Here is a 15,045-nt window from a genome sequence, read left to right as displayed (position 1 = left end):
TGACTGTGCACCAGTGCACAAAGCAAAGTCCATAAAGACATGGATGACAGAGTCTGGTGTGGATGAAATTGACTGGCCTGCACAGAGTCCTGACCTGATGTCTTAGAACGGAGATGAGAGCCAGGCCTTCTCGACCAACATCAGTGGGTGTGGTGGGCGGGGTCGGAGTGGGCGGGGCGGACCGGGGGCGAGGTTAAGGGGGGAGGAGTATATTTATAGATATTTATAGCTAGAATTATATATATATATATATATATATATATATATATATATATATATATATATATATATATATATATATATATATATATATATATATATATATATATATATATATTTATAAAGGAAATACTTGAATTTCAGTGTTCATTTATTTACACATTTACACACACATAACACTCCTCTCTATCAATCAATCAATCAATCAATGTTTATTTATATAGCCCTAAATCACAAGTGTCTCAAAGGGCTGTACAAGCCACAACGACATCCTCGGTACAGAGCCCACATACGGGCAAGGAAAAACTCACCCCAGTGGGACGTCGGTGAATGACTATGAGAAACCTTGGAGAGGACCGCATATGTGGGTAACCCCCCCCCCTCTAGGGGAGACCGAAAGCAACGGATGTCGAGTGGGTCTGACATAACATTGTGAAAGTCCAGTCCACAGTGGATCCAACACATCAGCGGGAGTCCAGTCCACAGCGGGGCCAACAGGAAACCATCCCGAGCGGAGACGGGTCAGCAGCGCAGAGATGTCCCCAACCGATGCACAGGCTAGTGGTCCACCCGGGGTCCCGGCTCTGGACAGCCAGCACTTCATCCATGGCCACCGGACCTATGCAACTCCCCCTCGCAAGGGACAGGGGAGAAGAGGAGAGAAGAAAAGAAACGGCAGATCAACTGGTCTAAAAAAGGGGGGGTCTATTTAAAGGCTAGATTATACAAATGAGTTTTAAGATGGGACTTAAATGCTTCTACTGAGGTAGCATCTCTAACTGTTACCGGGAGGGCATTCCAGAGTACTGGAGCCCGAATAGAAAACGCTCTATAGCCCGCAGACTTTTTTTTGGCTCTGGGAATCACTAATAAGCCGGAGTTCTTTGAACGCAGATTTCTTGTCGGGACATATGGTACAATACAATCGGCGAGATAGGCTGGAGCTAAACCGTGTAATATTTTATACGTAAGTAGTAAAACCTTAAAGTCGCATCTTAAGTGCACAGGAAGCCAGTGCAAGTGAGCCAGTATAGGCGTAATATGATCAAACTTTCTTGTTTTTGTCAAAAGCCTTGCAGCCGCATTTTGTACCAACTGTAATCTTTTAATGCTAGACATAGGGAGGCCCGAAAATAATACGTTACAGTAATCGAGACGAGACGTAACGAACGCATGAATAATGATCTCAGCGTCGCTAGTGGACAAGATGGAACGAATTTTAGCGATATTACGGAGATGAAAGAAGGCCGTTTTAGTAACACTCTTAATGTGTGACTCAAACGAGAGAGTTGGGTCGAAGATAATACCCAGATTCTTTACCGAGTCTCCTTGTTTAATTGTTTGGTTGTCAAATGTTAAGGTGGTATTATTAAATAGATGTTGGTGTCTAGCAGGACCGATAATCAGCATTTCCGTTTTGTTAGCGTTGAGTTGCAAAAAGTTAGCGGACATCCATTGTTTAATTTCATTAAGACACGCCTCCAGCTGACTACAGTCCGGCGTGTTGGTCAGCTTTAGGGGCATGTAGAGTTGAGTGTCATCAGCATAACAGTGAAAGCTAACACCGTACTTGCGTATGATGTCACCCAGCGGCAGCATGTAAATACTAAAGAGTGCAGGGCCAAGAACCGAACCCTGGGGAACTCCGCACGTTACCTTGACATAGTCCGAGGTCACATTGTTATGGGAGACGCACTGCATCCTGTCAGTAAGATAAGAGTTAAACCAAGTCAAGGCTAAGTCTGACATACCAATACGTGTTTTGATACGCTCTAATAAAATATTATGATCGACGGTATCGAAAGCGGCGCTAAGATCAAGAAGCAGCAACATAGATGACGCATCAGAATCCATCGTTAGCAATAGATCATTAGTCATTTTTGCGAGGGCTGTCTCCGTAGAGTGATTTGCCCTGAAACCGGATTGAAAAGGTTCACAGAGATTGTTAGTCACTAAGTGTTCATTTAGCTGCTGTGCGACAGTTTTTTCGAGAATTTTGGAAATAAACGGAAGGTGGGAATCTCTACTACTTGCTGTAGTTTTGAAGCAATGCATGATGGGAATCCGGATGTTGTGTGTCAGTGTATTAACATGCCGGCTGGAATAAACAGACACTGAGCAATAGCTCCGCGCCTGCCTACTTTATGGGTTATAGATAAACCTATGGATAACGGAGACATATGTAATAGTCTCCTTCTTGTTGTGTGTGCAGTTGCTCACTGAGCTCCAAAAGCCGTAGATGTTATAACGTGACTGGGCCGGCACTCTGTTTATATGGAGGAAAAGTGGACGTGACGACAGGCTGTCCTCAATCTGGAGAAATTCGTGAGAATGGTTGTCCCGGGAGATTTTCGGGAGAGGCACTGAAATTCGGGAGTCTCCCGGAAAATTCGGGAGGGTTGGCAAGTATATATATAGGGCATTCTACCGAATTAAAGCAAAGTGCGGTCCCTTAACCAAAAAAAAAGGGTTTAATAAAATACTTAAGTATTCAAACATGCATTTTTACTTACTTTATATTATGATTTGTTTAAACCAAGGGCTTTAATTAAGATAGTGATACAATAAATAAATACACAATTATATTTTATAGGGTACTTTCTATTGAGAAGTAGCTGTCCCCAATCGTGACCCCTAAATTTCAATTGATAAAAATACCACTTGAAACATTTTTGTTTAGATTTGTTTCAGTGGTGTAATTTAAAAACTATTTATGATTAAATTCATACCAAGGTTGAAAGACATAGATTTATTGTAGGTTTAATTTTTAAATTACAAAACTGTGCTCAAGAAATCATGTCACTGCCGAAATATGAGAGTTTTAGAGGCGTGGCTGATTCTAGATTTAAGCCACACCCCTACATTTTTGACCAGGAAGTGACATTACATTACTTCCCCTCATGGCTGCACGGTAAGTAACTTAATCATATAGTTTTTAAATAAATGTCTGAAAATCTGTGTGTATATTTAAAAACTCACTACCGAACACATGTTCTCTTCAATTATGTAAACATAACACATGGTTGGGGGCGGGGGGCGTGGGTAGAATTCACCAACTCGAGTATTTCATATATATTTCATATATATATATATTTATACACTACCGTTCAAAAGTTTGGGGTCACCCAAACAATTTTGTGGAATAGCCTTCATTTCTAAGAACAAGAATAGACTGTCGAGTTTCAGATGAAAGTTCTCTTTTTCTGGCCATTTTGAGCGTTTAATTGACCCCACAAATGTGATGCTCCAGAAACTCAATCTGCTCAAAGGAAGGTCAGTTTTGTAGCTTCTGTGACGAGCTAAACTGTTTTCAGATGTGTGAACATGATTGCACAAGGGTTTTCTAATCATCAATTAGCCTTCTGAGCCAATGAGCAAACACATTGTACCATTAGAACACTGGAGTGATAGTTGCTGGAAATGGGCCTCTATACACCTATGTAGATATTGCACCAAAAACCAGACATTTGCAGCTAGAATAGTCATTTACCACATTAGCAATGCATAGAGTGTATTTCTTTAAAGTTAAGACTAGTTTAAAGTTATCTTCATTGAAAAGTACAGTACTTTTCCTTCAAAAATAAGGACATTTCAATGTGACCCCAAACTTTTGAACGGTAGTGTATATATATATATGTATATATATGTATGAAATACTTGACTTTCAGTGAATTCTAGCTATATTTATATATATATATTTATTTTATTTACATAGAAAAAAAATACTTGAATTTCAGTGTTCCGGTGGCTATCCATTAGATGGCAGTATTGTCCTGTTTAACTTCTCCTTTCATGATGAGTATATCATTTCGGCCGCCATGTCTGTAATTTCCTCGTTCTTCTGCTTCGTCTCCTTGTTGTGTGCGCAATTGTGCACTCTACAAAAGCCCTAGATGTTTGGGCAGGCAAGATGTTTATATTGTGGGAAAGCGGACGTGAGAAGAGGCTGTCCCCACTCAGTCTCAGGTCCACATTGAGCTGGAGGGGGCGTGGCCTCCAGCTCCGGCTGAATACCGGGAGTTTGTCGGGAGAAAATCTCTGCCGGGAGGTTGTCGGGAGAGGCGCTGAATACCGGGATTCTCCCGCTAAAAACGGGAGGGTTGGCAAGTATGGTGCAAAAGCACACAACTTGTAATCTTCCATTGTGAGTTGACTCGCAGCAGCAGTTTGTTTCCAGACCGTGCCTGCTGACAGCCAAGGACGGACTTCGAGTACCTCAACGCAGACAAAACAGAGACAGGGCGAAATCACGAGTGTCAGCACATTTCCATTCTGAATAATCACGTATTGTGTCTACTGGGGCTGCTTGAATACCCCTCCCTTCAGAAGCAGCCTCAGTGATGTTAACTAGGGAACTCCCGAATAAATAGAGGAGCGCGTGGGGCTGTACTTTAGAGCGTGGAGTGAAACTGTAACTGAGTGTGCAGCCCAATACGTTTCTCCTCATGGGCAAAATTGAACTCTATCTCTGCGTGATTCCTTGCTTTTTGTTTTGTTTAATAGATAGTTAGGTGTTTGAACCTGACAAGAAGGAATAAGAAAAGAAAGGAAGAAGGAAAGTTTGAAGTCAACGATTTATCGGCCAGAGACTAAAGGAAGGCGAACCCTAGACCTGGAGGTCAAAGTCTACGTTTACACTGCAAGGCAAAGTAGACCAAATCAGATTTTTTTGAGATCTGATCACCTGACTGTTTAAAGTACAAACCCTGTTTCCACATGAGTTGGGAAATTGTGTTAGATGTAAATATAAACGGAATACAATGATTTGCAAATCATTTTCAACCCATATTCAGTTGAATATGCTACAAAAACAGCATATTTTATGTTCAAACTGATAAACTTTTTTTATTTTACAAATAATCATTAACTTTAGAATTTGATGCCAGCAACATGTGACAAAAAAGTTAAGAAAGGTGGCAATAAATACTAATAAAGTTGAGGAATGCTCATCAAACACTTATTTGGAACATCCCACAGGTGAACAGGCAAATTGGGAACAGGTGGGTGCCATGATTGGGTATAAAAGTAGATTCCATGAAATGCTCAGTCATTCAGAAACAAGGATGGGGCGAGGGTCACCACTTTGTCAACAAATGCGTGAGCAAATTGTTGAACAGTTTAAGAAAAACCTTTCTCAAGCAGCTATTGCAAGGAATTTAGGGATTTCACCATCTACGGTCTGTAATATCATCAAAGGGTTCAGAGAATCTGGAGAAATCACTGCACGTAAGCAGCTAAGCCCGTGACCTTCGATCCCTCAGGCTGTACTGCATCAAAAAGTGACATCAGTGTGTAAAGGATATCACCACATGGGCTCAGGAACACTTCAGAAACCCACTGTCTGTAACTACAGTTGGTCGCTACATCTGTAAGTGCAAGTTAAAACTCTCCTATGCAAGGAGAAAACCGTTCATCAACAACACCCAGAAACGCCGTCGGCTTCGCTGGGCCTGAGCTCATCTAAGATGGACTGATACAAAGTGGAAAAGTGTTCTGTGGTCTGACGAGTCCACATTTCAAATTGTTTTTGGAAACTGTGGACGTCGTGTCCTCCGGACCAAAGAGGAAAAGAACCATCCGGATTGTTATAGGCGCAAAGTTGAAAAGCCAGCATGTGTGATGGTATGGGGGTGTATTAGTGCCCAAGACATGGGTAACTTACACATCTGTGAAGGCGCTATTAATGCTGAAAGGTACATACAGGTTTTGGAGCAACATATGTTGCCATCCAAGCAACGTTACCATGGACGCCCCTGCTTATTTCAGCAAGACAATGCCAAGCCACGTGTTACATCAACGTGGCTTCATAGTAAAAGAGTGCGGGTACTAGACTGGCCTGCCTGTAGTCCAGACCTCTCTCCCATTGAAAATGTGTGGCGCATTATGAAGCCTAAAATAGCACAACGGAGACCCCCGGACTGTTGAACAACTTAAGCTGTACATCAAGCAAGAATGGGAAAGAATTCCACCTGAGAAGCTTCAAAAATGTGTCTCCTCAGTTCCCAAATGTTTACTGAGTGTTGTTAAAAGGAAAGGCCATGTAACACAGTGGTGAACATGCCCTTTCCCAACTACTTTGGCACGTGTTGCAGCCATGAAATTCTAAGTTAATTAATTATTATTTGCAAAAAAAAATAAAGTTTATGAGTTTGAACATCAAATATCTTGTCTTTGTAGTGCATTCAATTGAATATGGGTTGAAAATGATTTGGAAATCATTGTATTCCGTTTATATTTACATCTAACACAATTTCCCAACTCATATGGAAACGGGGTTTGTATATATTTCAGCCTGAATGTATAACTCAGGACCTTTTGTAAATTTGAGAAAATCATAAAAATGCATGCTTGTGCACCCAATTTTCGTTTTTAAAATTCCATGCATTCATGCCCATGACGAATGTATGAAAACAACTGTATACAATGGCAACGTTGACCCGAGACTTTTGACCTGACTGAACTGCAGACTGTATTTATAAATGGTCCCCTCCTGCCTGCACTAATGCCTCTCTGCCAGCTTTGTGTCCCCTCTCACTCTCTCTCTCCTTCTTTTAGTCATTCTCTCTCCACCTGTGCCACGAGCCTCCATTTGTCCGGTGAGGTCAGACCACTGTTCCCCTTAATCCCGCGGGGTGCTCATCTTGCGGCCGCCTAATCCGCCCGTGGCTGCCGGCCCTGAACACAGACGCACACCTGCAGGTTTGCACACATGCTCACAGTTATTTTTGAACAGTATATTCAAAAACACCATCATAGCCATCGCATGCATGTGCACAGAGTCATCCATAGAGCGCACACACACACACACACACACACACACACACACACACACACACACACACACACACACACACACACACACACACACACACACACACACACACACACACAGACAGTGCTTCCCCCTTGCTATAAAGCTACCCTGTTCATGCACTGAAGCCACACTCCTGCCTTTGTGTGTCAGCTGATACCACACCTTCATACAGGTATGTTTATCAAACTCACTTTATTTACACAAAAGCAAAAACTTAATGCAGCACAATTTTTTTCATCCGGTTGTAATCGTGGTTTCTGCACTGTGCGGTTAGTATAGAATTAATGATGAAAAATGATGTATATCTGTGATTAATTGCATTTCATTTTGAGTTAACTATGAACAAATGTGATTAATGGCGATTAAATATTTTAACCGTTTGACAGCCCTACATAGAATATATATTTTCCTGAGCACCCATTACAAATTAATAACTAAAGTAAGCAAGTCCAGTTTTTTGTTCAAAATGTTAAGAATCGATTAAAAAAATACGTGCAAATATATTCAAATGTTAGCCTAACTGGCCTCTAAATGCTTCCTATGTGTTGATCATTTGCGAGTAGTTAAAACCTTTCTTTGTATTCTAAAGGCAACTGATTCATGTCTGACAGCTTCTAAGGTTGTTTTGATAGAGGCTAATTTCAACATAATTTGCAGTAAATCACTTACATAATCTTTTGGTAACATTTGTTACCTTTAGAGGCAATTTGTAGGTACTCTAACATTGTAGCCTGCATATGTCAAAGTAAGTAAGTGTCAAATGTACAAGCAACAAAGTGCTCTAGCATATTTTTGTATAACAAGTTGTGCTATTACATAGATAGATAGTACTTTATTGATTCCTTCAGGAGAGTTCCCTCAGGAAAACTAAAATTAATCGATTAATATAAAAAAATATATATATATAATCGTATTTTCGAGTATGGGTTAATCATGATTAATCCCAGGTTGTTAATATTTTGTATAATTTAAATTAATTTAACAAAACAGCAATGTTTGGACACAAATGCAATGTTATTATCATTGTTTTTTAAGTACTTTACATGAATGCACATGTTTTTCTTTCCATTGCTAAAAATTTTAGGTCAAATGTGATGGTGAGCACACCATTCGCATTCTGCGCACTCATCTTTGCACCTATGACGCATGCATGGACCCGATCACTGACAGTATAACGAAACCCACGCCGCCTTTCAGTTAACCATCCGGAGCAAGTGCGCTCCGAACAAATTGCGCGATTAATCTGCGTTTATACATGATAATTGCGCGTGTTAACGTGTTATGTCATTTTCAAATGATCTTCTCATAAATGTATGGGTATTTTTCTTCTCTTACACTACCGTTCAAAAGTTTGGGGTCACATTAAAATGTCCTTATTTTTCAATGAAGATAACTTTAAACTAGTCTTAACTTTAAAGAAGTACACTCTATACATTGCTAATGTGGTAAATTACTATTCTAGCTGCAAATGTCTGGTTTTTGGTGCAATATCTACATAGGTGTATAGAGGCTCATTTCCAGCAACTATCACTCCAGTGTTCTAATGGTACAATGTGTTTGCTCATTGGGTCAGAAGGCTAATTGATGATTAGAAAACCCTTGTGCAATCATGTTCACACATCTGAAAACAGTTTAGCTCGTTACAGAAGCTACAAAACTGACCTTCCTTTGAGCAGATTGAGTTTCTGGAGCATCACATTTGTGGGGTCAATTAAACGCTCAAAATGGCCATCTGAAACTCGACAGTCTATTCTTGTTCTTAGAAATGAAGGCTATTCCACAAAATTGTTTGGGTGACCCCAAACTTTTGAACGGTAGTGTACGTTCTCTTTTTAATATTCTTTGGTGGGACTGGTACATCTGCGATGGTTCGTTCAAACTAAACTTCCGACTGTCCTTAGAAGCATGTTCACGAATATTCTGGTTGAATTCCGAATTCTACCTTAGAGGCATTTCAAGTGAGGTTCTTCTGCTGTAATGTAGAGTTTTTAACCCAGAAATTCAATAGAAATGTTCTAAGGATGCTGGTTAATGTATCACAGCTCATCATAGCAATCCCTATACCAGAGCTGGGAAAATAATTTGACATTGAGAGAAAAAATGTGTCTGCAGGGCCAATGTGTGTATAAATGCTATATACACATTTAGCTGTAAAAATCTGCTGTACAGTATGTGTGTTTGGGTCCCTTTTTTTCCAGAAACACTAATACCAAAAGTCACAATGTCCGATAGAGTTCTAAAAAAGTTATGACAGACCACCTCAAAAAAACGGTATGGAATTTTACAGTTTTTTACTGAATGGGACACCCAAAATGTACATTAAAATAAAGAAAGTGAGATTTACAATATTAACTAAGAACAATAAAACACTGAATATTAACAACACATGAACATCACCCCTCTTTTACTTCTCATACCATCTTTTACAATCAAGCAAAACACAACACAAATGTAACAAACAGCAAAATATGAATGCAAAGGGTAATAAACACCAACAATATGATAAATGATCACTTTTATGCAGAAATTGGTTGTAAAAATTTGCTTCCGCATCTGTTCCAGACACATGCGTTTCGGGCTGGCTGCTCTGAAAACAAACCCCGCCCACTCTGCTTTGTTCGTCGTCTGAGCTGCTGTGACGTAGATTACTGTAATAACTCGTATAGCACTCAAAAGCTCATATTTCAACCATTAAAATACTTTCTATAGTTCAAGATTTACGGTAATTTAAAAACAGCACTGCACGTCATAATGGCGGCTACAGTTTTGATGTTAAAGGTCTAAAAAAATGATGTAGAACGTGGATTGAAAATCTTACTGGGCCGCATTTTGCCCAGGTCTGCCCTATACTGTACCTTACAAATATACTACATAAAGGGGCTCTGAGCAGTATTCACTGGGCATATAAATAATTCACGGATTAATAAGTGTTTTCCTGTCGTCATCCCTGCCAGATGATTGCTTTTCCGTACATGCCTCTTGCAGACAAAGCTCACAATCTCAGTAATCACATAATTATTAAAAAGTTAAAGTACCAATGATTGTCACACACACACACTAGGTGTGGTGAAATTATCCTCTGCATTTGACTCATCACCCTTGATCACCCCCTGGGAGGTGAGGGGAGCAGTGAGCAGCAGCGGTGGCCGCGCCCGGCAATCGTTTCTGGTGATTTAACCCCCAATTCCAACCCTTGATGCTGAGTGTCAAGCAGGGAGGTAATGGGTCCCATTTTCTCAGGGCGGACATTCTAACCACAAGGCCACTGATATGTATGAATTATTGATATATTTAGATATTCTGTGGACATTTAGCCATAATATAGATCAGTGTTTCCCAACCTTAAAGGCCTACTGATATAAAATTGTTTTATTTAAACGGGGATAGCAGATCCATTCTATGTGTCATACTTGATCATTTCGCGATATTGCCATATTTTTGCTGAAAGGATTTAGTAGAGAACAACGACGATAAAGATCGCAATTTTTGGTATCTGATAAAAAAAAAAAGCCTTGCCCCTACCGGAAGTAGCGTGACGTAGTCAGTTGATAGCCTCCTCATATTTTCCTATTGTTTTCAATGCAGCTAGAGCGATTCGGACCGAGAAAGCGACGATTACCCCATTAATTTGAACGAGGATGAAAGATTTGTGGATGAGGAACGTTAGAGTTAAGGACTAGAATGCCGTGCAAGACATATCTTTTTTCGCTCTGACCATAACTTAGGTACAAGCTGCCTCATTGGATTTCACACTTTCTCCTTTTTCTATTGTGGATCACGGATTTGTATTTTAAACCACCTCGGATACTATATCCTCTTCAAAATGAGAGTCGAGAACGCGAAATGGACATTCACAGTGACTTTTATCTCCACGACAATACATCGACGAAACACTTTAGCTACGGAGCTAACGTGACAGCATCGTGCTTAACTGCATATAGAAACAAAATAAATAAATCCCTGACTGGAAGGATAGACAGAAGATCAACAATACTATTAAACCATGGACATGTAAATACACGGTTAATGCTTTCCAGCCTGGCGAAGCTTAAAAATGCTGTTGCTAACGACGCCATTGAAGCTAACTTAGCTACGGAGCTAACGTGATAGCATTGTGCTTAACTGCATATAGAAACAAAATAAATAAATCCCTGACTGGAAGGATAGACAGAAGATCAACAATACTATTAAACCAGGGACATGTAAATACATGGTTAATGCTTTCCAGCTTGGCGAAGCTTAAAAATGCTGTTGCTAACGACGCCATTGAAGCTAACTTAGTATAACGGGACCTCACAGAGCTATGATAAAAACATTAGCGCTCCACCGACGCCAGCCAGCCCTTATTTGCTCATCAACACCCGTGCTCACATGCGTTCCAGCGATCGACGGAAGGACGAAGGACTTCACCACGATCATCCGTGCGGTCGGTGGCTAGCGTCGGCTAGCGCGTCTGCTATCCGAGTCAAAGTCTTCCTGGTTGTGTTGCTGTAGTCCACCGCTAATACACCGATCCCACCTACAACTTTCTTCTTTGCAGTCTTCATTGTTCATTAAAGAAATTGCAAAAGATTCACCAACACAGATGTCCAGAATACTGTGGAATTATGAGATGAAAACAGAGCTATTTTGTATTGTATTCAATGGGGTACTTCTGTTTCACTGGTTACGTCACGCGCATACGTCATCATCCAAAGACGTTTTCAACCGGAAGTTTAGCGGGAAATTTAAAATTGCACTTTATAAGTTAACCCGGCCGTATTGGCATGTGTTGCAATGTTAAGATTTCATCATTGATATATAAACTATCAGACTGCCTGGTCAGTAGTAGTGGGTTTCAGTAGGCCTTTAAAGTCAAGGCACATATTCAACATTAGAAAAATGAACACCACCAATTGAAAATGTTGTATAAATGGCAACAGGTGACTATGCGGGTTAGTGGAAGACCATATAATTGTTCTGCTAGTCACGGTACATCGTTGGCATTGAGAACACATTTGCAATGAATAGGGATATATACCTGGTACCGGTTCCTAATTGGGTCAGTTCCCGAGGACTGTTCAGATTCTGGAAAAATTGTCCGGCAATTTTTTTAATCCAGCTGACCGTCATGATTATGACATGCGCAGGCTGTCACATTCCCTTTAAGTGCCTCTGCTGCGCATAAAAAAGGACACGGGTCTATGATGTAATAATCAGTGAAGAATAATCACAAATAAGTAAGCAACCCCACACAAACGGTGGTGACAACAATATTGCCTCCTCAAAAGTCTCTCAAAGTCACACACGCTAAAATTCACATGGCCCCATTCATCGCAGTTGACCTGATACATGAAACGTGACGATTTGGGGGGGTGCGCTATCCACATAAGCCACCAGATGGCAGTAGTGTTTAATATCTTAAAATGTCTTTTTGTGGCAATTCCAATTTTGACCACAGCATCAGTTGCTATGTAGACCAACGCTTTCCACGATTTCCAGCAGACTGCATTGCAAAATGATTAACGTAACCCCCCACTCAGGAATTGGGCTATATCAGGGGTCGGCAACCCAAAATGTTGAAAGAGCCATATTGGACAAAAAATACAAAAAAGTAATCTGTCTGGAGCCGCAAAAAATTAAAAGACTTATGTAAGGGTTATAATGATGGCAACACATGATTTAAGTGGCTAATTAGCTATATTAGCCTACTATCAAAATGACTGTGTGTCGTTAGCTGACGCAAATCTTCGTTGACAGAAATGTTGAAATTTAATATTTGTTAGACACATTTTTACAACATTGGAAAACATTAGTAAAACTTCTCAGAGGGTGAGATAACGTCTGGAAATTACTGTCTTAGAGTGGCCAAAGGTCTAGATTTTTGTGTCCAAGTTAAAGGAAATGGCTTCTTCAAATGGAAGCTGGCTAAAATTTGCTGTGGTCTGGAACAACATGGCACACAAACAACTATCAGAAATGCAGCCAATATTACATACAGATATTGTGTCATGAAACATGGAAAAATAAACTATATACACAGAGGACATAAGTAAAGGAAATTAAATTAGCTCAAATATACCTACAAATGAGGCATGATGATGTAATATGTACATAGAGCTAGCCTAAATACCATGTTAGCATCGATTAGCTTGCAGTCATGCAGTGACCAAATATGCCTGATTAGCACTCCATAACAAGTCAATAACATCAACAAAGCCCACCTTTGTGCATTCACGCACAGTATAAAACATTTGGTGGACAAAATGAGACAAAGAAGGAGTGGCATAAAACACATCTTTCTGTGGCAGCGTCGGAGAAAGTTGTACATTAAAACAAACTTTTGAGTCACAGTCCACACAATGGTGAGTTCAAGGGCCGCTTAAATTAGTAGGACAAAACGGCGCTCGCCAAATACTCTCATCAGTGAAGCATAAACACAAACATATTAAACAGTGGACTTTCTAACATTTAGGAAGGTTTGTGTCGTGTTTGTCCTCCTACAGAAACCATATTACAACCAAAAAAATATTTTTCACCACATTTATTTTCCATTTCCATACATTTTTGAAAAAGCTCCATGGAGCCACCAGGGCGCCGCTCCAGAGCCGCGGGTTGCTGACCCCCGGGCTATATGAATCCCTTCCCTGCTGTAAGAGTGTCAGTTTGAAGTGAACAGGCTTTACTCATCAACCGTCCTCCTAGTGATTTAGTAATCAACAGGCCAATATTAATCCACTCAAAAAAGTGAAAAATGGAAGTAATATGATAATAACCTGCTGACAGGTGTGTAGTTGCCGTCTAACATCACTCCATTGCGTTTGCCTGGCATCAAAACACACCTTGCTTAAATGCACACCCACCTAACATGCTAATTCATTGTATCTATTTATATGATATATTTCATAGGATGTATCACGCAAAAGGTATGCCATGCATAAATATTATTTACAGCTGAGTGTAATTGTAATTAATAGAAACACAGCGATGGATCTGTGGGGTCTTTACAAGATGTGTTAAAAACAGGTGTTGATAAAACACTTCCCTGCTGTGAGATGTTACATGATGTTGCTGGTGTACAGCCTTTTGCGCTAACTAAAATGGTAATAAAAAAGTGATTTGTTTCCCTTTTATTTACACCAATTACACCGATAGGAGTAGCGATGAATACCAATATTGATATTGGTATGGATGAAATCCTAACGATATACATCCCTAGTAGTAAATATTTAGTCATGAAATGTAGCAATTTTTTCAGCAACACACTAGAACATCTCTCACAGCCATACTTGCCAACCCTCCCGTTTTTCAGGGCCTCTCCCGACAACCTCCTGGCAGAGATTTTCTCCCGACAAACTCCCGGTATTCAGCCGGAGCTGGAGGCCACGCCCCCTCCAGCTCAATGCGGACCTGAGTGGGGACAGCCGTTCTCACGTCCGCTTTCCCACAATATAAATAGCTTGCCTGCCCGATGACGTCATAACATCTACGGCTTTTAGAGAGTAGAGTGCACAACAAGGTTCTTGGTTTCTTATGTGGGTTTATTGTTAGGCAGTTTCATTAACGTCCTCCCAGCGCGGTAACAACACACAACAACAGCAGTCACGTTCAGTCTACCGTAAAGCAGTTCGTCTGCCGTAAACAGCAATGTTGTGACACTCTTAAACAGGACAATACTGCCATCTACTGGACAGCCTGCAGAACACTGAAATTCAAGTATGTCTTTTATTTATATGTATAATAAAAAATAAAAAATAAATATATATATAGCTAGAATTTACTGAAAGTCAAGTATTTCATACATATATATATATGTATATATATATATATATATATATATATATATATATATGTATATATATATATATATATATATATATATATATATATACATATACATATATATATATATATATATATATATATATATATACATATACATATATATATATATATATATATATATATATATATATATATATATATATATATATATATATATATATATATATATATATATATATATATGAAAT

At 39.7% G+C, this 15,045-nt stretch overlaps 2 protein-coding genes across 4 annotated transcripts in view; both read left to right on the top strand.

Moving 5' to 3' along the window:
• LOC133642642 (PIH1 domain-containing protein 1-like) overlaps positions 1 to 6,884 on the top strand; it is a 28,862-nt gene extending 21,978 nt beyond the window's left edge. The window contains exon 12 of one of the 2 annotated variants that reach the window (XM_062036975.1): positions 6,775 to 6,884. The gene's annotated coding sequence lies outside the window, so the exon portion shown is untranslated. The remainder of the gene's footprint in view (positions 1 to 6,774) is intronic. The other variant, XM_062036971.1, reaches the window with a different exon arrangement.
• The window catches only part of LOC133642277 (troponin T, slow skeletal muscle-like), a 47,510-nt gene continuing 39,269 nt past the window's right edge, over positions 6,805 to 15,045 (top strand). Inside the window, exon 1 of one of the 2 annotated variants that reach the window (XM_062036380.1) lies at positions 6,805 to 6,918. The gene's annotated coding sequence lies outside the window, so the exon portion shown is untranslated. Of the gene's footprint in view, positions 6,919 to 7,149; positions 7,206 to 15,045 lie in introns of those variants that run through there. The other variant, XM_062036381.1, reaches the window with a different exon arrangement.

This window comes from Entelurus aequoreus, linkage group LG25 (genome assembly GCF_033978785.1).
Source record: "Entelurus aequoreus isolate RoL-2023_Sb linkage group LG25, RoL_Eaeq_v1.1, whole genome shotgun sequence".
Classification (NCBI taxonomy): Eukaryota; Metazoa; Chordata; class Actinopteri; order Syngnathiformes; family Syngnathidae; genus Entelurus; species Entelurus aequoreus.
The sequence above is the reverse complement of the archived record's forward strand: the minus strand, read 5'-3'. Positions and strand labels throughout refer to the sequence as shown.